The 22,535-nt window shown below is 40.5% G+C and overlaps 1 long non-coding RNA gene across 1 annotated transcript; it reads left to right on the forward strand.

The window, feature by feature from the left end:
• The first annotated feature begins 1,204 nt into the window (after positions 1-1,204).
• On the forward strand, positions 1,205-9,133 carry LINC02872 (long intergenic non-protein coding RNA 2872). The gene is made up of 2 exons (XR_014485060.1): positions 1,205-1,372; positions 8,936-9,133. It is a non-coding gene; the product is annotated as a long intergenic non-protein coding RNA 2872 (long non-coding RNA).
• Positions 9,134-22,535: the final 13,402 nt, after the last annotated feature.

Consider the following 22,535-nt stretch of genomic DNA (forward strand, 5'->3'; position numbering starts at 1 on the left):
ATTTAGGCTTGCAGTCCTTTTATATATAGCCTATAGTGCAGCACAGAAAACAGTATTGTTTCATGAGGGTTTTTCTTGTTTTTCTTTTATTCTTTCTCTCTCTCTTGCCCTCATTCTTTTCTTACATAAATGGTTTCATACTGCCGTTTCATTCTGCAAATTGCACATTTTTTTTTTTTTTGAGCCTTATCCCAGGCCAGTTCAACTAGATCACTTTCATTTATTTTAACTGCTGTATACAATTCCATCCTATAAATACAGCACACTCTACTTATTCCCTGTTTGATTTCCTGTTGATAGACATTTAGGTTGCTCCAATTTTCCGCCATCACAAGCAACAACACCATGCACATAGTCATATCTGACAATCCACGTCCACATGTTCCTCTCACCCAGGCACGCCCGGTCCATTGTCACCACACTGAAATGTCAGGCATCTTGACAACCAAGTCACGTGGTGCCTGGGTCTCGGTTCTCCGCCATCTGGACCTCAGTGGAGCAAGACTCTTAGGGTCTTGTGGCCACCTCACTGGGTCAGGCTCTCCCCGGGGTGGTAGGACAAGCTAATGGGAGAAACAGGGCCATTTCTTCACCCAACCACGCACAGGCTGACACACTCATTTTCAGATTCGAATGCAAAATTTCATTATTTCCCCTGAAACCTAAAATCCCACCTAAAGGCGGTTGAGTATTTGGCATTCCCTCTACATTGATCCTGGCTGAGGAGGGCCCAGGGGACTCAGGCCTGAGGAGGACACGTTTTCCACAGCGGCCTTCCTTCCAGGGCTGCCAGGAGGGGGAAAAGCAACTCAGGGAGTTTTTGCCGGAGATAAGAGCAATTTTTAGTAAGGCAGGAGGTGGAGTCTGCCACGGGTGTCTTTCACACTTGCTACTTTCCAGCCCGTTAATACAATCCCGGCCCTGTTTCCCGGCCCCGCGGCCATTGCAGAGTCATGAAGTCATCGCAGCTGCGCCTGCAGCCGGGCGGGAACGGGAACGGGAACGGGAACGGGCTGGCCGCCGTCCCATCCCCCGCCAGCCGGAAATGTCCGCGCACTGAATCGCAGACGCTGCCCGGGGAATGGCGAGAGAGCGAGAAAAAAAGCCTGAAGGCGGCGCGGGAGCCGGCGAGTGGGGAGAAACAGATTCACACCCAGGGGCCTCCGGGCAGGGCCCGCGGGACTCAGGCCGTGTCCCGCTTGGAATGTGGAGCAGGCGCGGCCTCGGCGTCAGCACAGCTCCCCTGCATCTCCCCCTGGGGGTGTGGGGGCCGAGTGGGAGAACTGGCGGACAGAGGAGAGGCGCCTCGCTCCCAAGGCCCGGGCGGGGAGGCCTGGCCTCCTGCTCAGTCTGTGCAAATGGAAAAACAGACGTAAGTGCCAAGTCCCAAAAGAGCAAGTCATGGGCCCAGGCTTTACAATCTGTTTCATGAGTTATTCCTCCAAGCATGCCTGGCAGTCGAGTTTTTTCATTAGTGCTGCAGCAAGCAGATGGGAACATGAGCACCCGAGAGCATGGAGGCCTCGCAGGCAAGCAGGTGGCGGCCCCCGACATTCTGGGCAGGCTCTGGGGTCTAGGGAGCACGTTCTGATGCTTAAATAGCCTCCCCTTTTATCCTGACTGGGATAGTCCTGTGTGGTGGTTAGGTGTCAGTTTTACACGTAGACCCTCTCCCTACCCCTTGCCTTCATCCATAAGTAATGTCTGCCTCCGCCTGATCCCAGGCTGCGTTTCTGTGGTTCCAGAGATGCTGGTTGTGATGAGCAGCAAAGGGCCTCACTGTCTAAGTCACCCAGCAGTTCCCTTGTCCTCGGGAAGGCTGCATCTTAATGGAGACCAGGAGAGGCAATGCAGGAATGGAGTCTGGATGAGGACCCGCCAAGTTTCGAGGAAGGCAGAATGGCATAGACAGGGGGTTCCAAGCAGCCTGGGTTAGCCAGTCAGCTTTCCCACTGATAGAAACCTTGGAGGCACTTTATCCTGTGACCCCAACTCTCCTCCTCAGGTGTCAACTTCCTTTCTATTACCATTAACTCCTCTTATTCCAGCCACAGCTGTTGTCAACCCTCTCAAACCTCTGAAAAACAGGATAAAAGCTCCAGTAGGTATCAGAATCTCTGCCTTGAAATCCTTTCAAAACGAAGGTTGTTACTGAGGGAGGTTTTGAGAATGAAGAGGAGGCTGCTGCAGTCTGAATGTGATGGTATTAGGAGGTGGGGTCTTTGGGAAATGATTAGGGCGTGAAAGTCCTCATGAGTGGGATCAGTGCCCTTATAAAAGAGGCCCCAGAGAGCTGCCTTGCCCTTCCCACCATATGAGGACACAGGGAGAAGGCACCTTCTATACAAACCAGGAAACAGACCCTCACCAGATGTTGGATCTGCTGGTGCCTTGCTCTTGGACTTCCCAGCCTCCAGAACTGTGGGAATAAACATCTGTTGCTTATTAGCCACCCAGTGTGTGGTATCCTGTTAGAGCAGCCTCAGATGACTAAGGCAGCAGCTTTCCATGCCCATCTCTGTAGGCCTCAGCCCCCCTCCCACCAGCATTCTCTTCCATCTTCATGAACATGGGATTTCGTGGGTCCCCCATAGTCCCCGATCCCTCTAGCACTTTGGTTTCATAATGAAAGAAATAAGAGGAAAGAAAGATGGCAGAGAAGCAGCACATGGAAACCATCCTCTCTGGAGCAGAGGAGCAAGGAGAGAGGATAGTGTGGGGTGAGATGTTGCTGAGGAAACCCCATGGGGCTGAGGAGTGACTGGGCTCACCATCTTCCCTTCTTCTGTCTGCCCCTCCCTGGGACAGTGCTGCTCCCCATGTCCAAGGTCAGGGACAGGGGACAGGGTGGGATTGCCACTTGGGCAGCATCAGAAAGAAAATAGAAATTCCTGAGGGATGGCTGAGATGGACATGAAAGACAGCCCTCAAAAGTGGCCCCCACACATCCCTTTTGGGAGCCTTTCCTGTCTTTTACCTGAAGTACCTTCATAAATGAGTATCTGCTTAATTTGTTTTTTAAAACGGAGTGAAAACATGCAATGTTTATGTCTCAAAGAAGGGTTTCTGATTAAAAACTGAGAAAGCACAACAAATGCAGTTTTGTAGTACCATGCAAAGCAATAAACGTGGAGTAGCTTCATACTGGGAGTTTATGTGTGAAAAACTGAATACTCATTAACAAAATCACCCAACTGAAATCATGTGAAAAAAGTGAGCTCTCTAACTACGTATTGGGTGTCTGTATAATCTATCATCCAAACAAGAAGCTATGGACACAAATCAAACCATCTAGAATGCCGGTCGCACTGGCTACAACTAAACTTGTCAGAGGTTGCATCTGTTATCAATGTTGTGATGTATCATAGCCAGCAGTGAACTCCTTGGAAGTAATAATGAAAGGTGAACAGCAAGAACACAGCTGTGTCTTCATAAAGTTGTGGCTCAGATGCAATAAAGCATACCTCCGCTCATTCTCCTCCACAAGCTACTGACAAAACACAGGAAACAAATGGCAGTATGTGGATTTCACAAAAGAGGAAACCCCACTTCCAGTGACATTGCTTCCTGTCACCTGTTCCTCCTCTAAGAGCAGAAAGCAATCATTCTTCGTCTCCAAATTTTATTTTCGAGATCATGACACATGAGTTTCCTTGTATCTTTGAAATTTACTTGAAACTTAAGAAGAACAGTCCAGACTGTTTTGTGCATCATGATCACATGATCACAATGATCAATGATTCTAGGCATTATGAGAACCCTACTCTTGCCCCTTGAGAGACATCACATTTGCTCTCAAGACAAATCCACAGTTCAAGATAGGACGTGCTGTCTTTCCATGAGACCATCAGTTCCTCAAAGACAGTGAACATGTTCTAACTTTATCCACTTTCTTTTCAATTTGAGGATGATGCATGCTTCAGGATAGGAACTGAAATACTAGTTCCGTTCTCATTCCTAAAAATGTATACCCACCCATCTTCCATGAGCTCCTAGAAGTTGAGTGTGTCTACATTTTAAACAGAAAGCTTACTGGGAATTCATAGGCGCTGTGGTGATACAGGTAATGGAAGGAACCCCATGTATGGGAAGGCTGGAGATAGAGGCAAGAAAGAGTCAAGAGCACATCAGGCCCTCTGACCTGCCCTTGGCCATCTGCAGCGTAGGAGGATGTCCCTTGTGCCAGGTGGCTCTCAGAATCTGGGGACTGTAAGAACCAGGATCAGCACCCGTCAGTCACATGCTGAGCCCAACACTGACAACGAACATGTTCTGTCTGTGACTCAAGATATACTCCCCATCTTCTTGAACCCTATTACATTGAGTTCCTCAGGAAACAGCATTTAGAAATGCAAACATTTTTATCTCATCCTTTATCTTTAAGACAAGTTTCTGGAGCCTCCCAGAAACTCATTTAAGGGTACTGAAAAAGGACTGGGTGAGGCTTTAGTTTGCTTAATCTCAATATTTGAAGTATATAACATTATATTTGAACTGAAGTTTAATTTGTGAAAAAATTCAAATTGTTTCTCTATTCTATAGAATATAATTGATTTTTAATGCCTCCTATATGACAAGTGGGAATAGGCTGTGGTTTGCTCTCAAGACATGTATAGGGTAGTAGGGTAAGAACATGTATATATCCAGACTGTTACGGTCTAAGGCAGATATGGGAAAGCTCTGCTTTGAGTTCTCACAATCTAGAGCCTTACCCAGTCGCTGAGGGGTGATAAGCAAATATCAAGACATTGTCCATTGTTGTCTAGGAACTAACTTTTGGTCTCTGTCATATAACGCTGGGTTTCGGAGGGTCCCAGTGTGCGTCAGGGGCAGGAGAAACAGTAGGAAGCTCTGTCTGGCTTCTTGCTTCATCACACAGGACCCGGGCGTTTTTGCCTTATTTAGAAATATACTTGTTTTATTATGACACCAACCGTTTGTTAGCACAGAGAGAGACAGAGAGGCTCACAATGTTTGAGTCCCTTATCTCGCATTGTTTATGTTCTTAAAATAATTTAACTAACTTAATAAACAAAAGCATTTTCAATTCATAAACAAAGAGAGCTCAGAAAAATTAAATGTTCCAAAAGGCAAAATGAATAGAAAAGTCACATCATCCTAAGTCATTCTCTCACCCTCTGTCTTGCACATTCCTGCAAGCCCTGTCCCTGAGAGCCAATGGGACTTCTAAAAACTGTCTTCATTTCCTCATTTTGTTAAGATTTTAGTGGGATCTTGGAAGCCTTCTAGATGGATCCATATTAAAACCGGTTCTAAATGCCATGGCTACGCCTACCTTCTGAAATGACTCTAAAAAGATAAAGTGAAAAGGACAGTCAAATGTATGATTTAGAATTTATAAAGCTGTTTCAAATATATAGATAGATTCAGGCTTGTTTTTTGTGGTTGTTGTTTGTTTGAGATGGACTCTCCCTCTGTCACCCAGGCTGGAGTGCAGTAGCATGATCTCAGCTCACTGCAGCCTCTGCCTCCTGCCTTCAAGTGACCCTTCTGCCTCAGCCTCCAGAGTAGCTGGGATTACAGGCATGCGCCACCATGCCCAGCTAATTGTTCTGTATTTTTAGTAGAGACAGGGTTTCACCATATTGGCCAGGCTGATCTTGAACTCCTGACCTCAAGTGATCCACCCACGTCTGCCTTTCAAAGTGCTGGGATTACAGGGATGAGCCACCACCACACCCGACCTGATTCAGTTTTTAAAGAAGGAAGAGTTTAAAACTCTCAGGCTGAAGGAAGATCTCTGAAAGAGCCAAAGGAATGAAGGAGTTACATCATTCTGGGTTTATGCCATCAATACAAGCAAGTAGACTACATAATTTTAATCTTATACTTTTATTAATTTTTGAGATATGTTATTATTATAAACATTTTAACCCATAAATGATTAGAAACAGTATAACACTATTTATACTCATGACCTCTGAAGTGTACTATAATCTCTGCACTTCAGTAACACAAATGCAGTTTCTGAATTATTGTGTAAATGTACGTGGATGGAATATAAATTATTATAGGGACAAATGCGCTATCTGCAAGTAGTTATGTATTTTATACAATTAATATTAGCCAACTTGGCTTAAACATTAATTACATGTTAGGTACATACTAAGAATTTCAAGTGTATTATCTCTAATCCTCCATGAACCCATGAGGTAGACACAATTGTTTCTTACATTTTACAGATGATGAAACTGAGGTTTGGAGTTTGCCCAACGAACATAGCTAGAAAGTGATAGAGCCAGCCTCCAACCCAGCCTTGAACCCTGTCCTGTGGGATGGTGAAGAGACGGCATGGAGATATGATTAGTTGTAATATTATTATGCAACTATTATTTAAAAAGCAGGTGATTTGTCATTGTTTTTGACATGTCTCAAATTTTCCCTGATAAACCCTCTCATCTATGTCAGTCATAGTTCAATCAGGAGCAGAATCACTAGGAGGTAATATATGTTTTATGTATGCATGTCAAATACACAGACACACACTTATACACACACATATACATATATACCTATGTGTGTGTGTGTGTGTATCTTTGTTACGGGGATTTGTACCTTACAAAATGATGAGTTCTTGCTAAGCAATCTCTGTAAGGCCATTGTCCACAAGGCAGGCAGTGGGGAAGCAAGGACAAGATGGAGCCCATGGGCACAAGCTGGAACCCATGAGGATGGACTGAGACTCATGCCAATTCTTGCTGCCTCTGACTTTGATGGTATGGGTGTCCTACAGGAAGAGCTTGTGCCCTTCATCACAGGAGCCAAGAGGCCGAAGCAGGACAACAAGGGGCCTGCTGTCCCACACCAGCAACAAGCAGCATATGTGTGAGCTACAAAAAAGGCTGCTGCTTCACCTCCAACCTTCACATGTCCCACAGGAGGCTCTTTTGTGGCTCCCTCTAACCAGAAACATGCAGGGGAGGGAATTCTGGGAAGTGTAGTTCTGTCTAGGTAAGTTGACATGTTGCAAAGCTATCACACCAAAGTGCACCAAAGGTACAAAGATGGATGGGATATGGCTCCTGCCTTCAAGGGGCTAACCCTCTAGGGGTGTGAAGGGAAAGAGAAACATGAATGTATAATATCAACACAAGTATTATAACAAGCATTATGATAAGTGCACTCAGGGTGCAATAGAAGCCACAAAAGTGGCTCACCCTACCCAAGGTGGGATTCCAGGAGAGCTTCCTGGAGGATGTGGTGTCTAAGTGGCCTTAAAGGATGAAATAGAAGTTGACTAAGAAAAGAAGGATTAGCAAGGATATTAGGGTGGGTGGGGAGAGGGAATAACCACGAAGGTCTATGGCAGGGGCGGGATAGAGAGATGTATAAGCAATACATGCGGAGGGCTGGGAGTGGAAGGAAAAGATGTTGGGGAAGTCAGTGTTGCAAACCCTAGAAAGTCTATGCATTGTACTGTAGGAAGCTTAGACTTCATGTCCCAGTGATTGGGGAGCAATTCAGGAGTTAGACACATGAAAATGATATGGTCATTGAGGTAGATAGTCTCCAAGATAATCGCCTCACTGGCTTTCCTCTCTGTACATGTGTATTGCTCATTGCATTAAAAGGTAGGCTTTAATTTTTCTCCTCTTGAGTTTAGGCTGGCCTAAGCAACTGCTTGGCTAAGGGAAGATAACAGAAGTGACATTCTAAGAAGAGGTCTTAAGAAGTCCTGCAGCTTCTGCCTAGTTCTCTCAGAATACTTGCTCTTGGAACATGATATCTCCTCTTAGAAGCAAACTGCCATGCGGTCAGAGTCTAAACCCCATGGAGATGCCACATGTAGGTGCTCTGGTCAGTCATCCCAGCTGAGCTCCCAGCCAAAACCACCTTGTGCATTGCTATTGTGAACATCTAGCTAAGTCAGGCCTTTAGATGACTCCATTCCAAACCACCATCTGAATGCAACTGCATCAAATACCCCAACTGAGGACTGCCCCTTATCAACCCACAGAATTGGAGAGATAATCATAAATTATCTTAGACTTCCAAGTTTTCATGTGGATTGTTACATAGCAATAGATAACCCAAATTGCCATGTTTATGTTTTGGGTGTTTTAGGGGGAAGGAATGGAAGAGGGAAGACACTTTAAGTGAAGCTTACTGACTTAAAAAAAGATAAAATGAAAGTAGGAAGACTTTGTAGGAATTCATTGCTATAACCAAAAGAGAAGATATGAGAACCTGAGCCTGAGACTACTAGTTGGGGTGAGAAGTAAAGCTGGATTCTAGAAACAGGAAATAAAATCAATAGGCTTTATGATAAGTGAAGGGCAAAGGAGAGAGGAGGAGTCAAAAATGTTTTGTGTGTCCCCTGTACAACTGGGTGGAAGCTAGCTATCTCAATCACAAAGACCCAGAACACGGCAGAAGGATCAGGTGGCATAGAGGAGGGAATATTATGAGTTCTATGAGGTTTCTAAGTGAATGGTTAATTTTGTGTGTCGACTGGACTATGGGATGCCCAGATCACTGGTAAAACATTATTTCTGGATGTGTTTGTGCAGGGGTCTCAGAAGAGATTAACATTTGAATCAGAAAACTGCACAAAGAAGATCCACCCTCACCAGTGTGTGTGGGCATCATCCAATTATTTGAGTACCTAAATAGAACAAAAAAGCAAAAGAAGAGCAAATTCTCTCTCTCTGTCTCTGCTTGAGCTGAGACATCCATCTTCTCCTACCCTCAGATATCAGCACTCCTGGTTCTCAGGTTTTTGGACTTAGACTGGAACTTTTACCACTAACCTCCTGATTTGCTGGCCTTTGGGCTTAGACTGAATTACATCATTGGTTTCCCTGGTTCTCCAGTATGCAGACAGCAGATCGTCTGTTGAACTTGCAACTACCATCAGACATGAGCTAGTTCCTATAATAAATTTATTTTTTTGATATACCTATCTATCCTATAGGTTCTGTTTCTCTGAAAAACCCTGACTAATACAGTAGAGGATATCCAGATTGACAAGTTCAGGAGAAAGTCTGATTAGGAGTTGAAAACACAGATTGGAAAATCCTTTTAATAGATGTCAGTTGGGAAAGACCATGAAAATAGCCAAAATGATTCAAGGAGAAGATGCAAAGTGAACTGTGAAACAGGCCAAAGATGAATCTCTTTAGTAAACCTATACCTAAATCCTCTGCCATGGAATAGCTGCCTAAACTTGGGCAAATAACCTGACATTTCTCAGTTTCCACATTCCAAAAATGGATTTTTATGAGAATTAAATGTTATGATGCATTCCAACTACCTGGCCTAGAACCTGGCATAAGAGCTCAGTACATACTGGGGTGGGTTATCATCATCGTCAGCATCATCTTATTAACATTCCTGTGGAAGGGATGATGGGCTGCTGAGAAATTCATGAAGAAGATAAAAAACTATTAGAGAAGGGGGAGGAAAAAGAGAGGACTATCACAGAAGCAGAAGAGCTGAGAGTATTGAGAAAGGGCGAGGATTTGGGGGGACTAGCAAGTACCCTCTAGAGTTGGCAATATTCCGTTTGTTGAAGGCCTTAATGAACTTTTAACGAAGTCGTGAGAGTTGAACAAAGCTGAGATGGGATATGAATCTCAGGGAGGATATGAGGACTCATTGATTACCATTCCAAGAAGCTTGTCTGGAAAGGAAAGAAGAGATGGTGGTAATCAGAGCAGAGCAGCAGGATGCAGGGAGTTTTTATTTATTCATTTGTTCTTGTTGCTGATGTTGTTTTCATACTGTTTTTTGTCTGTTAAAGAGAGAGAGTTGTGAGTATAAAATAACCTATAAATAAAAAGAACCAGAAACAGATTCATGTGAAAGCCCTTGACTGAGAACAGAATTAATTACCCCTGCAGAGGTAGTCTTCAAGCCTTGGCAGGTAGGCAAGTGTCTGAGACACAGCTGGCTCGGGAACAGGGGCCTTTCTTCGGCTGGCAGGCTTGAGGCAGCATAATTTGGAAGCGGATATGAGAAAGGGCATAATAATGTGAAATCTGACTGCTTAGTGGGGGAGGAAACTTTGAATATGATGAGGCGGTTATGAAAGTATTTCCTTCTTATGGCTTCAATGGCACTGCCTCTGAGCATTAGTGTTTGTCCTCAGGAGGTAAGTGTGGTGACTGCATCAGCAGTTACTACCTAGATAAGCATGGTGTATAGCGGTAACATGGTTTATAGAGCGTGCAAAACTTCACCTCTTTGCTAGATGAGATGTGGAGCCTGAATTCGCAGACCGTGTGACCCCTGAGGCATGGGGAGGTGGGGTCAGAAAGCGTCACTGGCCATGATCCAGACCCAGGCATGGAGAAATGACCTGCTGGGGTTTTCAGGCAGCAGGAAGGGAGGGCAGGTACGGAGTAGATTCTGGGGGACAGTTCCATAAGAAGTGAGTAGATCTCCACAACTTGGTTTCTAGACTAAATGGACTAAGCACGTTCCGCCCTATTCTTCCTACTAACAATAACAAAAAGCTCTGGACAAAATTCACAAAGCAACCCACAGAAGACTCCGAAGTTGGAAAAAGAAATAAAAACTGGCGATTTCCTCCATACTCAAGGCATCATGTAGCAGGGAGAGACTTGTGTGTTGTTTATGTGTTTGTTTTCTTTTGTTCACTAATTTTTTGTTGCCGTTTATGGCAGTGTGAGCTCTGGCAATGCCTATAACCCAGAAACGCAGATGGGCACAAATTTTAAAATCCTAAGAAAACTCTTTTTAGCCAAATGACCAGTGTTTCCAGCAGAGCAAAAACATTTTGACCACATCTGCCCTTTTGTGCTGGCTAACCCCTCCCCCTGCCACCATGTGCTGCTGGGGGGGTGTTGTGGATGAAGCCCACTCATCTATTCCTCCTCCTGCAGTAACATGACCATACCCCTCCCACTCCTAACTAGAGGCTGGGGGAGGACTATGTGGAGGAGAGAACTGGAGAAAGCAGTTTTCTAAATTTGTATATGAAATCCTGGGTAGAACTCTGAGTGCCCCATGCACAAAACAGACAAGAAACAACACAGCAAAAAGTTTCAAGGGTCAGAAAAGCTGAACCACTGCCCGGGTTTCAGATTAGCCTCAGGGTAGCACCCACGTGGGGCAGATTGAAATAACACTCTAAAGGCTTTGAAAATGAAATGACTTTTGAGCCACAACTCACAAAGTGAACCGGAACAAGCATTCTGAACTTAAACAGGTCAAGTGCCTACTAAAATCAACGATTTAAATAGGAACCGGAATAATATAACATACTACTGAAAATGTCTAGGATGCAATCCAAAATCTCATCACACTGAGAACCATAAAAATCTCAACTTGAAAGAGAAAAGGCAACTGTAAGCACTGAGATTACACAGATGTTGAAACTATCCAGCAAGAATCATAAAGCAGCTATTATACGAATGCACTGATTTTAAAGCAAGTATGAATGTTCGAAACAAATGACAACGTGGAAAGTCACAGCAGAGAAATACAAAATGTAAGGAAGAACCAAATGGAAATTTTAAAAGTGAAAAATACAATAACCAGTTTTAAAATTACTAGATTCAGAAGGAAAGAGCAGCAACTCAGAAAATGGGCAAAGGATATGAAGCGTTTACGGAAACGGAAATGTAGATAACTCTTACCCACATAAAAATATGTTCAGCCTCACTCATGTAAGAAAGATCAAAATTAAAATTACACTGAGATACTGCTTTTTACCTGCCAGAATGGCAAAACTCAAAGTGTGAATATACGCTATGAGAATGTGGAAAATTCTCATAGATTCCTTGTGGGCATCTAGAACGATTTGGTTGAATCACTGAAATCCACATGCCATTTGGCCCTGTAATTCTACTTTTAGAAATTTATCATATAGGAAACTTGCATATGAGTGAAATGACGTAAGTGGAGTGTTATTCCTGGCTGCATTGTTGGTAATCACAAAGGACTACAAAAAATTTAATGTCCATCAATAAGATGCTGATTAAATTAATTCTTATACGTCATACAATGGAAAGTTACAAAACTGTAAAAAACTGAAACTCTCTCTATACCTTGCTACCATATAATAAATAAAAGGAGAGACAATGATCTATATGTATCTGTTTGGATATGCATTAAGAAACTTCAAAGGACAGGTAACAAGAAGTGGCTGCCCAGAGGAAAAGTGGGGGATGGGAGGGAGTCTGGACTGTATGCCTAATAAAACCCCCAAATCAATAAAAACAAGCTACAAAGCACAGAAATAATCCTTAATGTCCAATCCCAGGGCTTTATCATAGTGGTCCCTTTATGTTTGGATGAGGTAAACCTATCCAGTGTTTCAGTTAACTTGGCTTATTATTAAGCCAATAATATTAAGGAACTTAATATTAGCAGGGATACTCTTTCATCTCGGGCATGTTAGATGCCTTCCATGATCTCCACGAGGAAGAAGAGCCCCTGAATCACCAGGGACACCGGTGAGGATGAAAGCATTTGGTTATGGATCCTTTTTCTTGGTGGCCTGAGCTGCTGGGGGCTTGAAGCCTGCCTCCCTCCCTGCAGGGCACCCCACCCAACTGCTTTCTGCTCATCACACAGGGTGCCCTTGCATGAGCACTATCCGCCCACTCCTAGGTGTCTGGTTCTGTGTGTGTGGTTTCCTACAGAACCGGGCAGAAAAGTGAGTTCTGTTTTCTTCTCATCTTCCAGGCACCCAAAGCAAAACTTCACAAACCCAGCCCTGAGCACCTGTCACATTGGAAGTGCTTCCTTCTCTGGTTCAGGAATTTGGTTTTCGTTTTTGTTGGGGTTGCTTGGACTCTATTGAAGGACAGAGTTTGAGGCTGGGGGTCTCTCCCCAGACTTCTCCTGACCCTTATGAAACAACCACAAACGCCATCACTTTCCATAAGAGGATCAAGTTGCTTTTCTAAAATCGTGAGGAGTCACTAATCTGCGCTGGTTTTCTCAGGAGGGCACATGTGGGCTGGGGCACAGCTGTTCCCGTCTGTTACATGGGCTGACACACAAGGACAGCTGTGAAGGAAGCGTGTCTCCTCCCCGTCTCTGTTCCAATGAGGCCTTGGTTTAGCCCAACTTCTGAATCCAGGTGATACTCCCTAATTGGCAAACAAAAGCCCCAGGAATAAGGCAGAGAAGACTCGCCCTCACAGAGCTCGGCTCCAGTCGTTTAAAATGAAATCAATCTCACTTCTCTCCTTTTCCCTCAGTGTCCTGAAATAATATTTGAAGTTCTGTTTAGTCTCTTTGGAGAACTGCCAATGACTTCGAGGCATGTAGTGAAGCTGTATTTCAAGACATGATTACACCCAGGACTTTGGAAAAGTGATTCTCACTTAGGAATAACATATGATATAGATTTAATAGTCTGCCATAATACTTGTCTCCCTACTTTTTTTGCCTCAACCAAATAAGAGTAAAAAACTGACAGTAGCAAAAGGAATCTCTCTTCCATGGATGTGATTGTTAAATTTTTTTTTTTTTTAGTTGAATGAACTATTATCAATGGTGAGTTTTGAAAGGAACCACACACACGAGTTCTTAGATTTTCTGCCTTTGCCATTAACTATTGTAAATGTTTTCAAAAAATCTCTTTCCATCTTTTGCTCGTTGAAAAAAAAATATTCTTAACTCCATTGAAGTTATGAGTGAAATAAACAGTTTTTGAGAAAGAACAACAGAAAGCCCACTGGCCTGTTTTCTCCACTCTGACTACAATTATGTAATTAACTGTCAAGCTTGGTGACTCCCTTTTACAATCTGGAGAAGTGGCACTCACTCTTTTTGAAAACTATGACAAATATATATTTAATTATATAATCATTATATAGGGGCATCCTTATAAAATATTAACGAATATAGAAAAATCCAGTCATGTTGAACTGACTCTCCTGTAAACTAAGGGTTTATTCATTCTTGCATGTGTTAATTCATTCTTGCATTGCTATAAAGAACTGTCTGAGACTAGAAAATGTATAAAGAAAAGAAGTTTAATTGGCTCATGGTTCTGCAGGCCGTACAGGAAGCATGGCTGGGGAGGCCTCAGGAAATTTACAATCATGGTGGAAGGTGAAGGAAAAGCAGGCATGTGTTACACAGCCAGGAGAGGAGGAAGAGGGAGAAAGGGGAGGTGCTACACATTTTTAAACAACCAGATCTCAAGAGAACTCACTCATCATCATGAGAACTGCAAGGGGAAATCCACCCCATGATCCCATCACCTCCCAGCCAGCCCCTCCTCCAACACTGGGGATTACAATTCAACCTGAGATTCAGGTGGGGACACAAATCTAAACCATATCAGTGGCATATCCTTCCAGACCCTTTTAATACATATGTACACATATAAATATTTATATTTACATTCAAATATATATGTAGATACAAATATTTATATGTAAATACAACTACAAATATAGACATATATAATGTCAAGATTGTCTTTTACATAAATAGAATCATGTTGTACACATTATTCCACAACTTGATTTTTAACTTAATATCTTAATGATGTTTCTGTATCAGTATATGTAAATTTACCTGACTACTGTGAAATATTCCATCCCTTCTATATGCCACAATTTATCACACTTTTTCCTATATATTTAGATGGTTTCCAATATTTTACTATTAAAATGATGTTTCAATAGACATTCTTGTGCATGAATATTTCCCTATAGTACACATCTAGACATGGAATTGTTAGGTCAAACGATCTGCATGTTTTTGTTTTAAAAGATGTTGCTAAACAGTAGTAGTTATGGCTAAATACGGTGACAAACTCTATATTAGCTTAAATAATCCTCATAATCTATGATTAGGCACTATTATTACCCTGAATTTGAAGTTGAGAAAACCGAGGTACAGAGAGGTCCAGTAACTTGTTCAAGGTCACACAGCAGGTAACAGTGGAACCAGAATTCAACTCCTGGTATCTAGCTCCAGAATCTATGCTCTCAGCCTAACAGTTGGATGCCTCTCTCTAAAATGCAACTGTACAGATATATTATGCGCATTATAAACTATATACAAAAATAGAAATTAAAAGAGAGGCTATAAATTAGGTAACTTTTATGATACTTATTAATACTCAAAAGCTTTTTCTTTCAGTAAAACTATTATTAACAGTAATATTTTAGTGAGAATAAAATAATCAAATGTGTTCCCCTTTTTCAAAAAAATTGACTCTACCCTTTTTGATACAGCCATTGGAAACTTTGGTTCTAAGTTCAATTTATTGTCTATCATAGCTGAAAATATTGCTGGGCAAAGGTAAACTCTAAGGGAAGAAGTACATCATTGGCTTCTAAATCATAATATTCATTTTTAATCTCATCCACAAATTAGTCAAAGTATTTTCCAAAAGTTTGTCTAGAAATGTTCTTTTTCCCATTTATCAATGTATTTTCCTTAAAAAGTAATTAGGGCGGGGTGGGATGGCTCATGCCTGTAATCCCAGCATTTTGAGAGGTTGAGGCAGGAGGATCGTTTGAGCTCAAGAGTTTGAGACCAGGCTGGGCAATATAGCGAGACCTTGTCTCTACAAAAAAATTTTAAAATCAGCCCAGTGTGATGACGCACACCTGTTGGTCCAGCTACTCAGGAGGCTGAAGCAGGAGGATTGCCCGAGCCCAGGAGATCAAGGCTGTAGTGAGCTATGATCACACCACCGCACTCCAGCAGAGTGGAGTGGGTGGTAGAAAGAGACTGTCTCTCTCTCTCTCTCTCTCTCTCTCTCCAGAAAAAAAAAAAAACAACAACAATCAGAACATGTCACATTTTTTGTATTTTTAACAAATTAGATTTAAAAGTTTGGTAGCATGTTCTCAGAATGGCTGCCATTATCTCTTTCCTATATATGCAAGCCACTCCCCTGTCGAGATAAGAAGTTTGTTCTTCCATTCCCTGGAATCTTGGCTGGTTAGTGACTACTTTAGCCACAGAATATCGTAAAAATGATACTGCGTGGCTTCTGAGACTTGATCATCAGAAGCCTTTGGCTTTTGTCTATATGTTAGTGTTCTACAGAGAAACAGACGCAATTGGATGTACAGTCATCCCTTGATATCTGCCAGGGATTGGTTCCAGGACCCCCACAGAAACCCAAATCAGTTGATGTTCAAGTCCTTTGTATAAAATGGTATAGTATTTACATATAACACATGCTCATCCTTTTGTATACTTTAAATCATCTCTAGATAACTGATAACTAATATAATGTAAATGTGATGTAAATTGCTGAGGCTTCCTATAATAATAAGTATTACAAAATGCAGAGAAAGATGAAAAGAGATGACTGACCAGGCCCCAGCCGCTGCAGTCATCTTAGTCCAGATACCAGACATAGAGTGAAGAGATTGTTGGATAACTTCAGTCTCACTCACCATCTGACTGCAGCTGTAGAAGAGATCCCCAAATGAGAACCATCTAGACAACCCTGTCTACATCCAAAATTGTGAAAAATAATAAGTTATTTTAGGCCACTTAGTTTTGGAGTGGTTTCTTATGTAGCGATAGTTATCTAGAACAGAATTCTACTGAAATACCATGCTTGAGAGACTTTGCAACAGGTTAGAAAATTTTATTCTCATGTTTTTATTGAAGTGTGCAGATACAAGTATTCTTGATGAGTATACTCATAAAATTTTGCAGAATCATGACAATGAAAACATTTTCAAGCATTCATTCTCAAAATGCTCTTTTGTGGGCAAAAGTTTCTATTTAAAAAGCATTCTTTTAATTACTTTTTTTTATTTTATTTCCATAGGTTTTTGGGGAACAGGTGGTGTTTGGTTACATGAGTAAGTTATTTACTGGTGATTTGTGAGATTTTGGTGCACCCATCACCCAAGCAGTATGCCCTATACCCAATTTGTAGTCTTTTATCCTTCACCCTCCTCCCACTCTTTACCTCGAGTCCCCAAAGTCCACTGTATCATTCTTATGCCTTTAGATTCTCATAGCTTAGCTCCCACTTATGAGTGAGAACATATGATGTTTGGTTTTCCATTCCTGAGTTACCTGATTTAGAATAATGGTCTCCAGTTCCATCCAGGTTGCTGAAAATGCCATTATTTTGTTCCTTTTTATGGCTGAATAGTATTCCATGTTTATATATATATATTTCACAATGTCTTTATTCACTCATTGATGGGCATTTGGGCTGGTTCTATATCTTTGCAATTGCAAGTTGTGCTGCTATAAACATATGTGTGCAAGTATCTTTTTCATATAATGACTTCTTTTCTTCTGCGTAGATGTCCAGTAGGGGGATTCCTGGGTCAAATGGTAGCTCTAGTTACAATTCTTTAAGGAATCTCCACACTGTTTTCTATAGTGGTTGTACTAGTTTACATTCCACGAGCAGTGTAAAAGTGTTCCCTTTTCACTGCATCCTCACCAACGTCTATTTTTTTAATTTTTGATTATGGACATAAATAAACAATTTCCAAAGGAAGATATACAAATGGCCAACAAACACAAAAAAAGTTCAACATCACTAATAATTAGGAAAATGCAAATCTTTTAATTACTTATTGTTTAAATGGCACTTTTCCTAATAGGAGCAGATTAAGTACAATATTTTTTCCAAAACTATCTGCTAAGTGGCATGCCACTAATCACAGTTGTCATCACAGAAAAATTAACTTTTTGTAACATTTTATTGTGAAGTAGCTGTGAGAACAGTACAAAGGGTCCTTGAATAATCTCCACATAGATTCCCCAACTGTTATCATTTTATCATATTTGGTTTATCAGTCTCTCTAAATATGTATGTATGTATATTTGTTTTTAATGAACGATCTGAAGGTCAGGTGTAGGCACAACGCTCCTTTACATCTACGTAGTTCAGTGTATGTTTCCTGTGAGTTAGGGCATTCTCCTACAAACCCACAGGGCAAAACCAGGAACTTAACACTGATAGAATACTGCTATCCAATCTACAAACTTTATTCAAATTTTACCAATTATTCCAATAATGTCCTTTTTAGCAAAAAATAAAAGTCAAAATTTTAGTTGGAATCAAATTCAGAATTACGTGCTGCATTTAATTGACATGCTTCTTTTGTCTGTTTTAATTTGGGATGGTTTCTTACTCTTCCTTTGTCTCCCATGACCTTATTTTTGGAAAGTTCAAGCAATTTGAGTTCATTTCCTCATGCTTAGAATCATTTTTGGCAACAATACCACAGAAGTGATTCTGTGTCCTTCTCAGTGCATCTTATCAAGAGATAAATGAGGTCCTTTTGTTCCATTACTGATGATGTTAACTGAGATCCGTTGGTTAAGGTAGTATCTGCCCTGTTTCTCTAGTGTAAAACTGCTATTTACTTCTCCTTTTGTGTTTAATAGTATTTTTGGAGGAGATACTTTGAAACTATATCAACATTCTGTTCCTCATGAAATGTTCACCCAGAGTTTTGACATCTACTGATGATTATTACTCTGATGATTGCCAAATGATAGATCAGTTGTTCTTGAAAATGTATAATTTTATAAAATCAAAATGTATAATCAAGTGTTAATTTTGATCATTCCTTTAAATATTTTACATGGGATAATTAGTGAACTATTTTTTATTAAAGAAGTAACTTACTGTTAAAAATACATCTTTTCCTATAACAATTTCGGCAATGTTTCACAACATGTTAGTATTCCTACATTTTATTTTTGAAATCATACTAAGGAATACCATAAGGTAGAGCATGTTAGACATTTGTCCTTTCTGCAGTGCAAACCTCCCACATGGCATAATTTATTCTAAGGGATGCTTCTCCATACCTTTGACAATTTTTTCTAGTCATCTTTCAATAATATTTGCTACCAAAGAAATGTATATCAGTTTGTTTCAAAACTGTTCTTGTGCAGTAATTCAGCTATATTTTTTTACCATACAGTGAAAAACAAATATATACTTATGTCTTCAGTTATTAAATTAAAAAATTTAAGAGACTTTTAAATAATGATTATTAAGTTTAGAAAATTTTGGAAAATAATGTAATGAGGTGACATTAATTTGAGTCGCTCTAAACATTTCTACAGAGATTTTCTTCATGTTCTGAATTATTCGTTATTAAACGGTTTTTTGGTATCAACAGGCTCATTAATGGTCTTATTAGTAACTTAAGATTCTTTACAGTGAAATTACTTGCTAACATTACTGCATGTAAATCTAATTTTCAATAATATTCCTGATAATTTTCCTGTTTTTGACCACTTTTTGTAAGATCTGGTTAGATTTGTGGAGTTTTCCTTATATAGAGAGTCAGTTTTCATTATTTGTGATAGTTATGTTCTATAAAGTCACCACAATGAATCAGCAAATACTGAACCATTGTTCTTAGGGGAAATACAAGGTTAGGTGCCTGTGAACATTTGCTCACGATATTTTCATCACCCAATCATTACATAGCCTTATTTAATGTGCTTCTGTTTAAAGACATCTTATTTAATATACTTATGGCCAGTAGCACTATAAGTCATGCCAGAGGGAAGCTTCTCTAACACAAATTGCCTCCTGAAGGCACACCACAGCCTTCTTACACTTAGGAACAACAGACAGCACTTCAGCACCACTCTTCAGTGACATGATCAATGAAAAGCACAAAAATATGAGAAACATGGCACTAAATAGTCCCCGAAAAAGACGCTTGCTTACATACGAGAACTGAAGCAAGAGGGCAGAGCGTCGCCTTGTGTGACTTCAGCTAGCAACATGCAAGTCCATTGATGCAACTGTTTCACTGTTGTGCACATGTCTGTGAATTACCACAAAAGCGCCGTGAGTATTGATTGACATGGGGATTACAAATAAATTTCAGTGAGTAGACAAATTCACAAATACGGAATTTATGAATAATGAGGGTTGACAGTATTTATAGATCAAAACACTCAAACTAGGACTAGAAAAAGTGTTATGTCTTCCTTTTCTTCTAGTACCTTCTTATGCTTTTATTATTAATCTCATCTCCTGTCCACAGTGTCTTTGCATAAATCTGTTGAGCTAACTGTCCATCTTCAGAAGATTTGTTTAGTTAAAACTAGATAGTAGATCCCAGCATTCTGCCTAACTAGATATCTATAAGAATGTGAGCTACAATATAGTCATCATCTAAAGAGAATGGGTGGAGGCACCACAGTGAGTCATTTTTCCTCCCTCAGAATGCCTCACATATACTGCACCACACATGACCTTCTGACAAACAGATCAAGTGAATCAGCAGTGTCAATCCACATAATAAATATTATAAAGTTAATTTCCTTATTAATTTATTGAGGAGCATAAATTTATGGAGAGACTTTGAGAGTTGAACAGGAAGATGACAAGTGTGGATGTTTCCTCCTGATATCTTTGATGCCAACAACCTAACCCGAGAGAGGGAACCAAAGGCCACGTGGAGTGAGGGAGTAACAGGGAACAAATTTATCCGTCAACCTGAAACAATTAAAAAGTAAACAAAACATAAGCAAAAACTGTTTTCAACACGATCAGACAACAAAGGGCAGTGTTCTAAGAGATGGTAAACAAATGAGGTAAGTTCTATAATGGCCCCAGCTTATTCCCTATGGAGAGTTTCCAAGTCATGGTGCATGGTGAGGAAACCCAGGTGGAGCCCAGCAATGTTCCTGAGTCTGAAGGCCTCCTGAGGTAGGCGTCCAGGGAGGCCAAGATGTCTAAAGTTCACAGAAACAAATACCAGGAAGGAGAGAACTTCCCAAAGAGCTCCAAAGAACTGTGAATAGTCCTTCTCAAATCTTCTGCTCAATACTGGTCAGTACACATGTACAAAGAAACTCCAAAGCTAGGGAAATAACTCAGGGATCAGAGGGAACCATCCCTAGCGCTCACATAGACTGGGAGTGAGTTCTGTTTCCAGTAGCCAGGGTGAAAAACCTCATAGTCACGGAGCATTGTGGAAAGTATTCAGAAGGGTGTTAACCTCAGTGGTGGGGCAAAATTAGCCACGGACAACATACTGGTATGGTTTCACTTAACAAAGACGAAAGCAAGACCCAAAGGGATCAAGCTGCTTTTATACCTAACTGCATCCCAGAACAAAGCTCAAGAATATTTACAAGAACACAGAAATTTCCAGGACCCAACAAGGTACAATTTGCAATGTCTGACATCCAATAAAAAGTTACCAAGCATGCAAAGAAACATGAACTTACAACATATAATCAGGAGAAAAAAATAGTCAATCAAAATTGACTCAGAAATGAGACAAACAATAGCATTTATAGACAAGAATATTAAAGCAGTAATTATAACAGTATTTTGTACAAGAACTAGGCAAAAATTGAAAAATTTAAATATAGACATGGAAAATATAATAAAGATCCACTTTAAATATCTAGAGATGGAAACTACAATGCCTGAGATGAAAAATACACAGGTTGAAATTAACATCAGATTAGATATTGCAGAAGAAAAGATTAGTAAATTTGAAACTATTCAAAATAAAACACAAAGAAAACACTACTAAAAAAATTAACAGGGTGTCAGTGAGCCAAGGAAAAAGTTCAACTCTTCTAATGCATATGTAATTGGAGCCCCTGAAAAAGAAGTTGGACAGAAAAAAATATTTGAATAAATAAAGGCTAAAAGTATTTTGAATTTAATGAAATATATTAACCCACAAATCTAGGAAGTTCGATGTACTACAAGCACAGAAAACATGAAGAAAACTATACCTAGTACATCATCATTGAATTGCTTAAAACCAGTAATGCTGAGTATATCTTAAAAGCAGCCAGAGACCAAAAAGACAACAGCAGATTTTACACTGGAAACAATGTAAGACAGAGGATAGTAGAGTAACATTATTAAAGTACTAAAAGGCAACATGTACCAACCAAAGATTTCTACCCAGTGAAAACAGATTTCAAAATAAAGATTATTTTAAAGCTTTTAAGTTCAGAAAATGAAGATTTCTTTTCAGAAACAAAAAGCTAAAGGAATTTATAACCAGCAAACCTTCATTGTAAGAGACTTTGTAGGAAGTCCTTCAGCCACTAGGAAAATAATACCAGAGAGAAATAAGAAACTGTAAAAGGAATGAAGAACACCAGAAATGGTCATTTCGTGGCGAATACATAGGATTTTTTGTTACTTATATCTCTTTAAAGTATAATTCCTTAAAAGAAGATAAACATAACAGCACAGTGTGTGGTTTATAACATATATAATAGTAAAACTTGACAATGACAGTGCAAGGCCTCAGAGAGAGGAAATGTAAGTACACCGTTGTAAGGAGGTTATACGTGAAAATAGACAGCGTTACGTTAAAGATGCATACTGTCAAGCTTAAATCCGAAAGCTAAAATAATACAACAGAGTTGTAGGTAGTAAGTCAACAAATGAGGTGTGTCATTTGTACTCATTTTAATTTTTGGAGGTGACTGAGTGATGACACAAAAAAGCTAATGTCATTTTTTTCTTTCTTTTTTTTTTTTTTTTTGAGACAGAGTCTCACTCTGTCGCCCAGGCTGGAGTGCAGTGGCGCGATCTCAGCTCACTGCAAGCTCTGCCTCCCGGGTTCACGCCA

This window comes from Rhinopithecus bieti, unplaced genomic scaffold (assembly GCF_001698545.2).
Source record: "Rhinopithecus bieti isolate Rb0 unplaced genomic scaffold, ASM169854v2 scaffold_57045, whole genome shotgun sequence".
In the NCBI taxonomy this organism is placed as follows: Eukaryota; Metazoa; Chordata; class Mammalia; order Primates; family Cercopithecidae; genus Rhinopithecus; species Rhinopithecus bieti.